Below are 15193 nucleotides of genomic sequence, written 5' to 3'. Positions count from 1 at the left end.
TGGTTATCCTGGCTGTGTGCTTCAGGTCGTAGTCATGGTGGAAGACCCAGCCACGACCCATCTTCAATGCTCTGACTGAGGGAAGGAGGTTGTTGCTCAAAATCTCACAATAAATGGCCCCATTCATCCTCTCTTTAATACAGTGCACCCCCAAAGCATGATGTTACCACCCCCATGCTTCACAGTAGGAATGGTGTTCTTGGGGTGCAACTCATCCTTCTTTTTCCTCCGGCGAGTGAAGTTTAGACCAAAATGTTCTACTTTGGTCTCATCTGACCACATGACTTTCTCCCAGATGGTCATTGGCAAACTTCAGACGGGCCTGGACATGTGATGACTTGAGCAGAGGAATCTTTCATGCAATGCATGATTTGAAACCATGACGGCGTAGTGTTCTACCGACAATGACCTTTGAAACTGTGGTCCCAGCTTACTTCATGTCATTGACCAGCTCCTCCCTTGTAGTTCTGGGCTGATTCCTCACCTTTCTTATCATCAGTGATACCCCACAAGGTGAGATCTTGCATGGAGCCCCAGACCGAGGGAGACTGACAGTCATCTTTAGCCTCTTCCATTTTCTAACAATTGCTCCAACAGTTGATCTAATTTCACCAAGCTGCTTGGCAATTGCTCCGTAGCCCTTTCCAGCCTTGTGGAGGTCCACAATTTTGTCTCTGGTGTCTTTTGATAGCTCTTTGGTCTTGCCCATGGTAGTAGTTGGTGTCTGACTGTCTGTAGGGTGGACAGGTGTCTTTAACCTCTTAAGGACCGGGCTCATTTTCACCTTAAGGACTAGGCAATTTTTTGCAAATCTGACCAGTGTCACTTTATGTGTGAATAACTTTAAAACAATTTTACTTATCCAGGCCATTCTGAGATTGTTTTTTCGTCACATATTGTACTTCATGACACTGGTAAAATGGAGTCAAAAACATTAATTTTTATTTATAAAAAAATACCAAATTTACCTAAAATTTTTAAAAATTTGCAAAATTCCAAGTTTCAATTTTTCTACTTCTATAATACATAGTAATACCTCCAAAAATAGTTATTACTTTACATTCCCAATATGTCTACTTCATGTTAGGATCATCTTGGGAATGACATTTTACTTTTTGGGGACATTACAAAGCTTATATGTTTAGAAGCAAATCTTGAAATTTTTCAGAAATTTTCAAAAAACAACTTTCACCATACGCGTTTCGGGTAGATTCGCTCTCCCTTCCTCAGTGGTCCACTGAGGAAGGGAGAGCGAATCTACCCGAAACGCGTATGGTGAAACAAGTGATGTACCTGTATTGAGAAGCCTCCGATAAAACTGTATGGCCATACAGAGAAAGAAACATTTTTTACAGTAAAGGAACAACTACTTTAATCGTCGAAAAGCTGTACCGACGGAAATTGCGGAACAGAGTGTCAACTCCCGCGATCTTTGGAACTCCCACGAAATTTGAACCAGCTTGTTGGAAGGAGCGATCAAATAAGCCGGCAGACATTTAAAGCTCCACTCAAGCAACAGGGAGACAGCAGACACCAGACGGTAAACCAAATACCGATTTAAAGTTTACCTCGACTTTAAAAGGAAATACCATAAGAGACTTTTTATTCCAACATTATCAGGATTCCTGTGGACATTTTATGAATACACTACGTTCCCAGGGGAAATACACTAACAATATTTAAAGTGACACTCATTTTCCCAATCTGAGATAGATTCACAGAGGAATTACCTCCCCCTTCATAATAACAGCATATATAAGACCTGGACAATACTTGAAGTTTTTTGTGTGTGATTTATATCAGTGAATTTATCGACTATAGACTAGTATCGAATATTTTATTATCATATATTTTAGCATTCAATACAATATCGACTATACTATTATATCTACTATAGTTTCTGTGATTGTAGTTTTCGTATGTCATTGCTATAATACACTGTTTTTATAATTTTTATTACTTGAATTTTATGGGGAACAATAAATATTTTCTGCATATGTCAATTTGGTTGCCAAGTGTATGAGTGCTCGCCCATTTTTCCATTGTTACATTTACTTTTTAACAGAGGGTGGGGTGATTCCCACTATATGAGCTTGCAGCACCACCCTGTAACTACTAAGGAGTGAGCCACTACAACCCACTACTATTTTCAAAACTCAATATTTATTGCCCCAATTCTGTAGTTTGCAGAAACACCCCATATGTGGCTGTAAACTACTGTACGGGCACACGGTAGGGCGTAGAGGGAAAGGTGCGCCTTGTGGTTTACTGAAGGCAGATTTTGCTGGACTGGTTTATTTACACCATGTCCCATTTTAAGCCCCCATGATGCACCCCTAGAGTAGAAACTCCATAAAAGTGACTCCATCTAAGAAACTACACCCCTCAAGGTATTCAAAACTGATTTTACAAACTTTGTTAACCCTTTAGGTGTTCCACAAGAGTTATTGGGAAATGGACATGAAATCTCAGAATTTACATTTTTTGACAAATTTTCCATTTTAATCCATTTCTTCCAGTAACAAAGCAAGGGGTTAACAGCCAAACAAAACTCAATATTTATTGCCCTGATGCTGTAGTTTGCAGAAACACCCCATATGTGGCCGTAAACTACTGTATGTGCACACGGTAGGGCGTAGAGGGAAAGGTGCGCCGTGTGGTTTTTGGAAGGCAGATTTTGCTGGACTGGTTTATTTACACCATGTCCCATTTGAAGTCCCCCTGATGCACTCCTAGAGTAGAAACTCCATAAAAGTGACCCCATATTGGAAACTACGGGATAAGGTGGCAGTTTTGTTGGTACTATTTTTAGGGTGCATATGATTTTTGGTTGCTCTATATTCCATTTTTGTGAGGCAAGGTTACCAAAAATAGAAATTCTGAAATTTCATCTCCATTTGCCATAAACTAGGAACACCTAAAGGGTTAATGAAGTTTGTAAAATCAGTTTTGAATACCTTGAGGGGTGTAGTTTCTTAGATGGGGTCACTTTTATGGAGTTTCTTTTCTAGGGGTGCATCAGGGGTTCTTCAAATGGGACATGGTGCCAACAAAAAAGGCCATCAAAATCTACCTTCCAGAAACCATACGGCGTTCCTTTCCTTCTGCGCCCTGCCATTTGGTCATACAGCAGTTTACGACCACATATTTCACAAACATCCAGTAACCCCGGTGATATACCACCTACCAAAAATACATAAATGTCTCCTTAAACCCCCAGGCAGGCCCATAGTTTCGGGGATCAACTCCCTTACAAGCAGGATCACTGAGTACATAGACTTTCACCTACAAAAATATGTCACACGAATTCCTTCATATTTGAAGGATACGGGTAGTGTATTAGATCTTACAAAAAAAATAGATCTGCATCGAGAAGAGGTATGGCTGGCGACAGTCGACGTGACATCATTGTATACCGTGATACCGAAGGCCTTAGGAGTGAAAGCGATAGAGATTCAGGTGTTAAAAGACCCACTAATGACAGACACACAAGGTACATTTATCTTGAGGTGCGTAGAGTACTGTCTATACCATAACTATTTCTGGTTTGATGGGAACTTTTATGTCCAATGCACCGGAACTGCGATGGGTGCGAAATTCGCACCCAGTTTCGCAAACATTTTTATGGGGGCATGGGCGGAGGAGAACATCATCCCGATACTAGGAAAGAAAATCAATGGAGGTGAATTGCGGGTATGGAGGAGATTCATCGACGACTGCCTTTTAATCTGGGTGGGAGAAAAAAGGGGGCTGAAAGCACTCATCCAGAATTTGAATGAGAACAACTGGAATTTGCACTTCACCGGTAATATAAGCAATGTGGAGGTTAATTTCCTAGATCTCTGTATTTCCTTGGAAAATGGAAAGTTGACTACAAGAACCTACTTTAAAGAAACAGACGTGAATGCATATATAGATAGGACCAGTTGCCATCATGATGTATGGCTAAATAACATTCCAAAAGGGCAGTTTAAAAGAATAGCACGTACAAAAGTAGAAGATTATAGGAAGCAGAGTAAAGTGATTATAGAAAGATTTGTGGAAAAAGGATATGAGGAGGAGGAGTTGGAAGAGTGCTGAAATAATTTGGAGGTTTGTAAAATAGAGGGTGATTGTGGAAAAAATAAGAAGAAGGAGAGGGATTTCCGTTTGATGTTCATGACACAATATAATGCCAATGCAGGGTTCCTTAAAAACGCGCTTAAAAGGAATTGGGCAACACTGAGAACGACCCCATCCTAGGGAAGGAGATACCTAGGAGGCCAGAAATTATATATAAGAAGGCTCCTAATCTGAACACACGTTTAGTACACAGTGCAATTTCAACTGTCCCCCAAAAAAATGATACGCAGAAATTCACATGGTGCGTTTTTTGCATAGGCTGCAAAAATAGAATCTTGAAAGAGAGAATGCAGCATGTGGGGGTAGTAAAGTCCACAGTAAGTGGGCAAGAGTTTAAAGTGAAGCGCCTGTCCTGTAAGAATGAGGGGGTGATATATGTACTGGAGTGCCCCTGTGGCCTCCAGTACGTAGGAAGAACCCTCAGGAAACTGGAAGTTAGAATACAGGAGCACATCCGTAACATCAAAAAAGGTCTAACTACACATCGTGTTTCTATGCATTTCAATGAGCACCATGAGTAGAATCCTAGAGGTCTAAAATTCATGGGAGTGGAACTGGTCAAACCCCATTGGCGGGGGGGGTCGGGACTCAGTTATGCAAATAAACAGAAGAGAAATTGAATGGATATATAAATTAAGCACCCTTCAACCTAAAGGGATGAATATTGAATTCGACCTCAAGCCCTGCTTAGTTTGAATGTATTTGGAATATTGGCATTGTAGTGCGCCGGAGCAGTGAAAGTGTGGAGTAGTGAATTGTCCAGCAGGGGGAGGGAACCTACCTGGACGTGTGACTTCATGAATAAAGCACTTGGAAGTTAGTCATTTGTTGACCTAGCCGTGTTTGTAATACAATTCCCAATGGGGAGAGTTAGCATGGAAAAATTATATAATTGCAATATTTTTTATGTGGATTTCTGAAAGATGAATGGAATGTGTTTTTATTTGTGTTTTAATTTTTTTTTGGGAATATGAGCACTTGGGAGATTTCCTTTGTGCAATTAGATGGGAAATATAATCATCAGCTGTGCCATGGCATGGTAGATTCTCGCCCCTGACGAAGCTATATGTGAAACCCGGGTCGGGCTGTGCGGAAAGAAAATTGCTATATTGCTATATTGATATGCTGACAAATCATTTTATTTCTGTGAGTATAATAAAGCAGAATTTTTAACTGTGCCGGAGGTACTCTCACTATTGTGCGGTTTATGACATCTTGCAGAGGAGCCTACGACAATCCAGCATAGATATGCTGAGTTTCAATCTGCGTAGAAACATACTGCGATCCAACTGAAGGGTGTCTGTCTTGGGCCAGATAAAGTGAATACCTGCATTCGTGGAAAAACGCTCTGTGTGTGAATGAGGAGCAGCACGGTCCCACTATATTAACATTCTGTATTTGTGAAGAACCCACTTCATCTCAGGAGACCAGCAGCGCAAGTACCTTTGAAACCCAGTGACTCATTTTATCTTATTTTATTCCAGAAATGCTTGTCACAGGTGATCATCCATTTAAGAGTGGGTGATTTTAATCAGGAAGCCATTTCAGGTTTTGTTTCCGAAGGTCTGCCTGCTCCGTTGGTTTTGGGTCTACCATGGTTAAGCAAACATAACCCGACCAGTGACTGGTAAGCGAGACAGATTCTCGATTGAAGTAAATTTTGCATAGACAACTGTCTTAATACATCGTTCTCTGTGGTTACCGCTAAAACTGTACCTTTGTTCATTTCCGAATTTTCTGATATATTTTCTGAGAATGGTAACCAGGAGTTACTTTCGCGTCAGGAGTATGATTGTCCCGTCAATCTTATTCCTGGAGCTACGTAAACTGCCCAAATCTTGGTTGTATAATCTTTCGGAATCCGAAAGAAAGGCCACGCAAGAGTATATCACCGAGAGTTTGGCGAAGGGACATAGACCATCCAAATACCCAGTGGCTGCAGGGTTTTTCTTTGTAAAAAAAAAAGGATGGTACTCTTAGGCCATGTCTGGACTTCTGTGAGCTCAACTGTATTACCATCCGTGATCCTTACCCCCTTCCTTTATTTCCGGATTTGTTTAATCAGATTGTCGGTGCAAGGTGTTCTCTAAATTGGATCTGAGGGGGGCATATCATTTTGTAAGGATCAAGGAGGTGGACGAATGGAAGACAGCTTTTAATACCCCTGAGGGTCATTTTGAGAATCTGGTTAACCAATGCTCCAGCGTTTTTTCAACACTTTGTCAATGACATCTTTCATCACCTGGTGGGGAGGTTTGTTGCTATATATCTGAATGACATACTAATTTATTCTCCAGACATGGAGACTCATCAAGATCATATGAGACAGGTGTTACAAATCCTAAGGGAGAATAAGTTGTATGCTAAGATGGAAAAGTGTGTATTTGCAGCTCACGAAGTGCAATTTATGGGTTACCTGCTCTCATCCTCAGGTTTTCGTATGGATCCCGAGAAAGTCTGTGCTGTGTTGGACTGGGATCAACACGCTCACACTCTGCCCTAACCCCTGAAGATGCCGGTACTCGAGGAACATGTCGGGGGGCAGCGTGGATCTCATGTTTTAATACAGCACAGTCTCTAGCAAAACATAAGTAGGAGACATTAGCTACATTGTACCTCCAGAAATACTGGCAGCGCGCAGCCAGGAAGGCACCTATGTATATTCCGTGTTAGGAGATACCAACAGGGAAAGATAACCACTACCCACAATTGCAGAGACGGACTGGCAATTTTAAAAGCATCCTTAGTTAACTATTAGATATGAAACTGATTAAAGGTTAAGTTTTAGGATAAGGAGGTGCAGAATGAAAAGGTGTAATTTGGTCCAAGGGACATCAGTAGTTTAGATTTTGGACTGGGATCGACCCGAAAATCTGAAAGCGCTTATGCGATTTTTGGGGTTCACCAACTACTACCGTAAATTCATCTTGAATGATTCGACTGTGGTTAAACCTTTAACAGACATGACTAGGAAAGGTGCCGATATCTCTGTTTGGTCTGATGCGGCATTACAAGCCTTTTCTGCAGTGAAGGAATGTTTTGTTTCAGCCCCTATTCTGGTACAACCAGACGTGTCACATCCATTCATTGTAGAGGTTGACACGTCCGAGGTAGGGGTGGGAGCAGTTTTGTTGCATGGTCCTTCACCTAGTAAATGGCGCCCATGCGCTTTTTTTCTCCCAAAAACTCTCGACCGCTGAAAGAAATTATGATGTGGGCAATAGAGAATTGCTGGTTATTAAGTTGGCTTTTTAATTAATGGCGTCATTGGTTGGAAGGAGCAATTCATGCTATTACGGTGATTACAGATCACAAGAATCTGGCTTACCTTGAGTCGGCTAAACGACTGAACCCAAGGCAGGCCAGATGGTCGTTGTTTTTCACCAGATTTAACTTCATTGTCACCTACCGCCTGGGGTTAAGAACGTCAAGGTGGATGCTTTGTTATGCAGGGGGGGAAGGGGATGATTCTAAAGTTCCTAGTCCTATTTTGTCTGAAGGGGTAGTCATATCTGCCCTATATGCTAATCTCGAGGCCAAGGTGTTGGAGGGACAGGAGGATGCTCCGGACTCTTGTCCTCCGGGGAAATTGTTTGTTACCTCAGAATTACGTCACCAGGTGTTTGAGGAACATCACTGTACTTTGCCTGCTGGACACCCTGGGAGCAGATCACTGTCGATCTCATCTCTTGTAGATTTTGGTGGCCGGGATTGTGTAAGTGTGTTAAGGACTATGTGTCAGCCTGTTGTACCTGTGCACGTGCTAAGGTGACACATATTGTACTCGGCCTTCCGGATCTCTTCTTCCATTACCCATCCCGTCCAGACCATGAACTCATTTGTCCATGGATTTTATCACGGATGTACCGAATTCTGCGGGAAAAAACACATTTTATAACATTATCTGCTATACATAATGCCAAAACTCTTGCACAGGTGTTTGTCGATAACATTGGGAAACTACATGGCATTCCCTCTCATGTGGTGTCTGATCGAGGGACTCAGTTTTTGTTTCCAGATTCTGAAAAGCGTTCTGTAGTCAGCTGGGGGTACAATTGTCCTTTTCTTCGGCTTTTCATCCTCAGTCGAACGGACAGATTGAGCGTACTAATTAGAATCTGGAGACTTACTTGAGATGTTTTGTTTCGGAGAACCAGGAGGAGTGGTCATTATTCTTGTCGTTAGCAAAGTTTTCCATTAATAACTGTAGACAGGAGTCCACTGATAAGTTGCAGTTTTTTGGGACATATGGGTTCCATCCACAGTTTGGCACATTTTCTGGTTCTCAAACTTCTGGTATTCTTGAGGAGGAACAATTTTCCTCTCATTTGTCTTCTATTTGGCGGAAAATTCTAAATAACCTGAAAAAGATGGGCAACAAGTATAAGCGTGTGGCTGACAGGAGATGTATAAATGAGTAGGTGATTCTGTGTGGCTGTCCACAAGAAACATTAAGCTTAAGGTACCTTCTTGGAAGTTGGGCCCAAGATTTATTGGTCCATATAAGATCACTGCCATTGTTAACCCTGTAGCCTTCAGTCTTGAACTTCCTCAGACTTTGAAAATTCATAACGTATTTCATAAGTCGTTGTTGAAGAAATGTGTCAAACCTGTTGGGCGTCATAGTGGACGGTAATTTAGAATTTCAGATCAACAGGATTGTGGACTCCCGAGTTCTCCGTAGATCTCTCCAGTACCTCGCCCACTGGAAAGGGTACTGATCGTTTTTAGACCTGGCATGAGTGAGGAAAAGTTGTAGATTGCGGTGCTAAGGACCTTTGCGCCACAATCTGTGTCAGAAATACGCTTAATGTAGGTGTATTTCTGTTTAATAAATTACCCCCTAATTGTATTATTATTCCAGGGTAGGGCTAATATCTTTATAGTATATACACTGAACAAAAATATAAACGCAACACTTTCGGTTTTGCATGAGCTGAACTCAAAGATCTGAAACATTTTCTTCATACACAAAAGACCCATTACTCTCAAATACTGTTTTAGCTTCCGGGAATTGTGTACAGATCCTTGCAATATGGGGTCGTGCATTATCATGCTGCAACATGAGGTGATGGTCGTGGATGAATGGCACAAAAATGGGCCTCAGGATCTTGTCAAGGTATCTCTGTACATTCAAAATGCCATCAATAAAATTCACCTGTGTTCGTTGTCCATAACATACGCCTGCCCATACCATAACCCCACCGCCACCATGGGCCACTCGATCCACAACGTTGACGTCAGCAAACCGCTCACCCACACGACGCCACACACTCTGTCTGCCATCTGCCCTGAACAGTGAAAACCAGGACTCATCTGTGAACAGAACTTTTCTCCAAGGTGCCAGACGCCATCAAATGTGAGCATTTGCCCACTCAAGTCATTTACGACGACGAACTGCAGTCAGGTCCAGACCCCGATGAGGACGATGAGCATGCAGATAAGCTTCCCGGAGACTAATTCTGACAGTTTGTGCAGAAATTCTTTGGTTATGCAAACCAATTGTTGCTGCAGCTGTTCGGGTGGCTGGACGATCATGGAGGTGAACATGCTGGATATCGAGATCCAGGGCTGGTGACGTGGTCTGCGGTTGTGAGGCCGGTTGGATGTACTGCCAAATTCTCTGAAACGCCTTTGGAGACGACTTATGGTAGAGAAATGAACATACATTGCACGGGCAACAGCTCTGGTAGACATTCCTGCAGTCAACATGCCAATTGAAAGCTCCATCAAACATTGCGACATCTGTGGCATTGTGCTGTGTGATCAAACTTCACATTTCAGAGTTGACTTTTATTGTGGGCAGTCTAAGGTACACGTGTGCAATATTCATGCTGTCTAATCAGCACCTTGATATGCCACACCTGTGAGGTGGGATGGATTATCTCGGCAAAGGAGAAATGCTCACTAACACAGATTTAGACAGATTTGTGAACAATATTTGAGAGTAATGGGTCTTTTGTGTATGTAGAAAATGTTTCAGATCTTTGAGTTCAGCTCATGTATAATGGGAGCAAAACCGAAAGTGTTGCATTTATATTTTTGTTCAGTGTAGATTCTAGTGTATTATACTGTGCCCTGTATTTCCCAATCAGGGGCGTACATAGAAATCATTGGGCCCCATAGCAAGAATCTGAATTGGGCCCCCTAACTCTGCCCACTACCCACCCTGGCCCATCTCTGTGCCCCACGTTCAGCATACCCCCCGCAGGCCACAGGGGGTACAAGCTTACACACAGCTCCAGAGAATAAAGAGTTAAATCAGTGATGTCACCTCCTTCTGCAAGACAAGAACTTATCTGAAGACTTGAATCGCAGGATAGGGGAAGACGACGATAGCGCCCCCTACCGGCCACAAGCAGAACAGCACCCCCCTTCCCCGGATGATAAAAGTCAGCTGTGAGACGTCCCCTAATAAGACTCACCTGTGAAAAATAGAGGTTGAGGAGACACAGGGTGAAGAACTGCAGGCAGATGTGGGCGCAGTAGAGCAGCCAGTGCGAGAAAGGCTGTAGTGCATTGGCCTGGGCACAGTTTGTAAGGTAGAAGGAGAAGAGGACAGTCCTGCAGCCAGCCTAGAGCAGTCACAGGAACAGGAGCAGGCTCTGGTAACTCAGCCGCTTCTGCTTGTAGCGGAGGAGCAGCCAGAGCTGCACGTGGACCACCAGGAAGAGCAGGGAGCACAGCACCGCGCACAGCACCGCGCACAGCACCGTCATCCCCAGATCCACTGCCCAGGTGATGGCGGCTGTCATGGTGAGTCAGGCAGGACGAGGCATGTCACCGTGCCCCTGCTTTCCTCTGCAGTTTTCCCTCTCTTCAAAACAACTCCGCTGGAAGACATCAGCTGAGCCTGACCATTTGAGATACTCTGCGGCCAGCTGAATGGTGACTCGAAGCCATGCCCCCCAGCGTTTCTGCTCTCTTATAGGAAGCAATGTCTAAAGGGTCGGGGCATCAGCGGTGAGTGCTTCATTTGTGTACACAATGGGGGGACAGGGGAGGTTCGGAGGGGGCCCTGAATGAGCATAGGAGAAGCAATCAGGGCCTGGCCAGGACTGAGTGGAGGACAAATGGGCGGGCCACCCGATAAACTGACTGAGTCTGCAGATGTAGGGGCGGGGCCTTCCATGCGCTCTGGGCCCCCTGTGCCACGGGCCCCATAGCAGCTGCGTTGTCTGCCTATATTGGCGGTATGCCACTTTTCCCAATAGATAAATGATCCTTGGGAAACACAGTCCTCACCCCTGACCACCAGGCCCAGGTTGTGCGCTCTGTCAGTACATGGTGGCCTCCCCTCTCTGCCCCGCTGCTCTGCTGTGTACTATTGCTTATTCTGCCACTAAGGCTGGGTTCACATCACATTTTTGTCATCCGCTCAATGTATTCCAAAAATGTATACATTAACAGATGCCTCAGACTGATGCCATACGGTGGCATCCGTTCACCATACAGTTCCATTGTAAAAAAAAAACATATACGTTAACGCATGTATTTTTTTTTACTCTAGTGTGCAGGATACAAAAATGTGGTGTGCTGCACATTTGTATACATCAAGCCAATAGGAAAAATGTGATGTGAACCCACTGGTGGAGGGGGCGGGGGTCAGTTCTAGCTACATCACTGCACAGCTCCTTCTCTCCTCCAGGCCCAACCCAGCGGTGACGTCATGACATGTGTCTCACTGCTGCAGCGGGCTTGAGGAGAGGAGCGCAGGGAGATGAGCTGCGGTTAGTGAATGACAGGACCGCCGGCTCCCCTGCGCCCAAGCAATGATAGATATGTGAGGGGGCCACTGGGGGGTCATTACACTGTGAGGTCCCCTTACACAGTATAATGACCCCCAGTGCCCCCATTTAGTATAATGATCCCCAATGACCCTCCATTCAGTATAATGATGTCACGGGTAATGGGGAGGGGATAACACCAGATACCACACAGAAGGAATAGACCGGAGTCTAGGCCTCAAAGCTAAGGAAGAGGGATGGTGACCTCCTTGGAATCCCTAGACCTCTCCCTGACTCCTGCACGTATGAGTAGACCCTGAAGGCGGAAATATTCTAACACCGGAACCTTAGCCCTGGAGACCCTGGTAGTCCCTAGGAGTGGTGGAAGGGAATGAGACTACTGGTTCCTCCCCAGGTTCCTCCCCAGGTGAAGGAACCAGCGTCTCCCTGAGGCCTAGACAACAACTTACAAAAGTGAACAAAATGCAAAACAAAATGCACTTAACTTATAGAAGAATGGAGGACCAGGAGATCCAAAGGAACAACACACCAGCTCAACCAACTCTAGCAGAAATATCAACCACATGGTAAGCAGTGTGAGTCAGAACTACAGTGAGATGCGAAAGTTTGGGCAACCTTGTTAATCGTCATGATTTTCCTGTATAAATTGTTGGTTGTTACGATAAAAAATGTCAGTTAAATATATCATACAGGAGACACACACAGTGATATTTGAGAAGTGAAATGAAGTTTATTGGATTTACAGAAAGTGTGCTATAATTGTTTAAACAAAATTAGGCAGGTGCATAAATTTGGGCACCACAAAAAAGAAATGAAATCAATATTTAGTAGATCCTCCTTTTGCATAAATTATAGCCTCTAAATGCTTCCTGTAGGTTCCAATGAGAGTCTGGATTCTGGTTGAAGGTATTTTGGACCATTCCTCTTTACAAAACATCTTTAGTTCATTCAGGTTTGATGGCTTCCGAGCATGGACAGCTCTCTTTAAGTCACACCACAGATTTTCAATTATATTCAGGTCTGGGGACTGAGATGGCCATTCCAGAACGTTGTACTTGTTCCTCTGCATAAATGCCTTAGTGGATTTTGAGCAGTGTTTAGGGTCGTTGTCTTGTTGAAAGATCCAGCCCTGGCGCAGCTTCAGCTTTGTCACTGATTCCTGGACATTGGTCTCCAGAATCTGCTGATACTGAGTGGAATCCATGCGTCCCTTAACTTTGACAAGATTCACAGTCCCTGCACTGGCCACACAGCCCCACAGCATGATGGAACCACCACCATATTTTACTGTAAGTAGCAGGTGTTTTTCTTGGAATGCTGTGTTCTTTGTCCTCCATGCATAATGCCCCTTGTTATGGCCAAATAACTCAATTTTAGTTTCGTCAGTCCACAGCACCTTATTCCTAAATGAAGCTGGCTTGTCCAATTGTGCTTTAGCCCACCTCAAGCGGCACTTTTTGTGCTGTGGGCAGAGAAAAGGCTTCCTCTGCATCACTCTCGCATACAGCATCTCCTTGTGTAAAGTGCGCCGAATGGTTGAACGATGCACAATGACTCCGTCTGCAGCAAGATGATGTTGTAGGTCTTTGGTGCTGGTCTATGGGTTGACTCTGACTGTTCTCACCATTCGTCGCTTCTGTCTATCCGAGATTTTTCTTGGTCTGCCACTTCGAGCCTTAACTTGAACTGAGCCTGTGGTCTTCCATTTCCTCAATATGTTCCTAACTGGGGAAACAGACAGCTGAAATCTCTGAGACAGCTTTCAGTATCCGTGGCTAAGGTGTATTTCACTTCTAACACCTGTGTGACCCTGTGGATATGGATCCCACACTCAGTGCCAACTTTTCATAATAAGGGATCCCTGCACGACCTTCCTGCCTAAAAACTGAAGCCTGCTTCCCTACATGTTTCGCCGAGCGATTCGGCGTCTTCAGGGGAAAACTCACAGGTTCAAATGTTGGGGGCGGGGTCTAGGTATTTGACTCCTCGGTTTTTCACAAAGCTAGCGCCGTCGGCCAATCACAGTGGCTGTCTCTCATAGGACGCTCGGCGTCATGTGTGCCTCACTGAGATCGGGGCTAGGATTTGCTGTAAGCGTTTGTGATGTATATCACCCCCTTCTATATACCCAAAAGGAGAGGAATATGCCCAGGGTTAAGATGCATACTGCGTCAGACAATGTGCACCAGCATTAACCATTCTTCATTAGGGTCAAAACCATATGGAGAGATTGATCCAGTAATATGATATATTCTCTGAAAAAGATATGATGTGCACCATTGTCTAGCATAACGCAATCTCCATATAATATACATTGAGGCTAGGGTAATAAATAATCCATCCATCCGTACCTAATGTATAACATGCCCCTGTTTCAACTGAATACATAGAACAGGGACATGCATGGATTAACAAAAGAATTAAAGTCCAGATGAAGGATAGAGCAATTACATGACACGAACGGCTATTACCTGGAGCATGCGCAATGACCTGGGAACAGGATTGGGACAACAAGAAGTACTGCGCATGCGCGAAAGAACGCGATGAGCTACGGACATCAGCACCTGCCAGGCGCATGCGCCGCGCACCAAGAGTGATGTCATATACATCACAAACGCTTACAGCAAATCCTAGCCCCGATCTCAGTGAGGCACACATGACGCCGAGCGTCCTATGAGAGACAGCCACTGTGATTGGCCGACGGCGCTAGCTTTGTGAAAAACCGAGGAGTCAAATACCTAGACCCCGCCCCCAACATTTGAACCTGTGAGTTTTCCCCTGAAGACGCCGAATCGCTCGGCGAAACATGTAGGGAAGCAGGCTTCAGTTTTTAGGCAGGAAGGTCGTGCAGGGATCCCTTATTATGAAAAGTTGGCACTGAGTGTGGGATCCATATCCACAGGGTCACACAGGTGTTAGAAGTGAAATACACCTTAGCCACAGAGATTGATATCCCGAACATGACCGTTTCCTGATAGTTTTAATCCTTTTGATCCCTTGACTTGTATGTTCTTTTAGTAGTGAAAATAATAAAGATTAGTTTTAATGTACTGCCGGTGAGGCTGCACAAACACGCTAGGTCCCAGAGACCACCTGATGATTATTTCTCATTTGTTTGAATTGTTAGCGTGGCAACCTCCTGTGGGATCCATTTGTTTGTTAAAAATGATATGAGCTTTCAGTATCCTTCCCCTAAACCATGATGGTGAACAATCTTTGTCTTCAGGTCATTTGAGAGTTGTTTTGAGACCCCCATGTTGCTACTCTTACAATTGACCCCCTTAAATACTCTTTCTCATAATTGGATTCACCTGTGTATGTAG

This window comes from Bufo bufo, chromosome 4, assembly GCF_905171765.1.
Source record: "Bufo bufo chromosome 4, aBufBuf1.1, whole genome shotgun sequence".
NCBI classification, from domain to species: domain Eukaryota; kingdom Metazoa; phylum Chordata; class Amphibia; order Anura; family Bufonidae; genus Bufo; species Bufo bufo.
Note: the sequence above shows the minus strand (reverse complement) of the source record.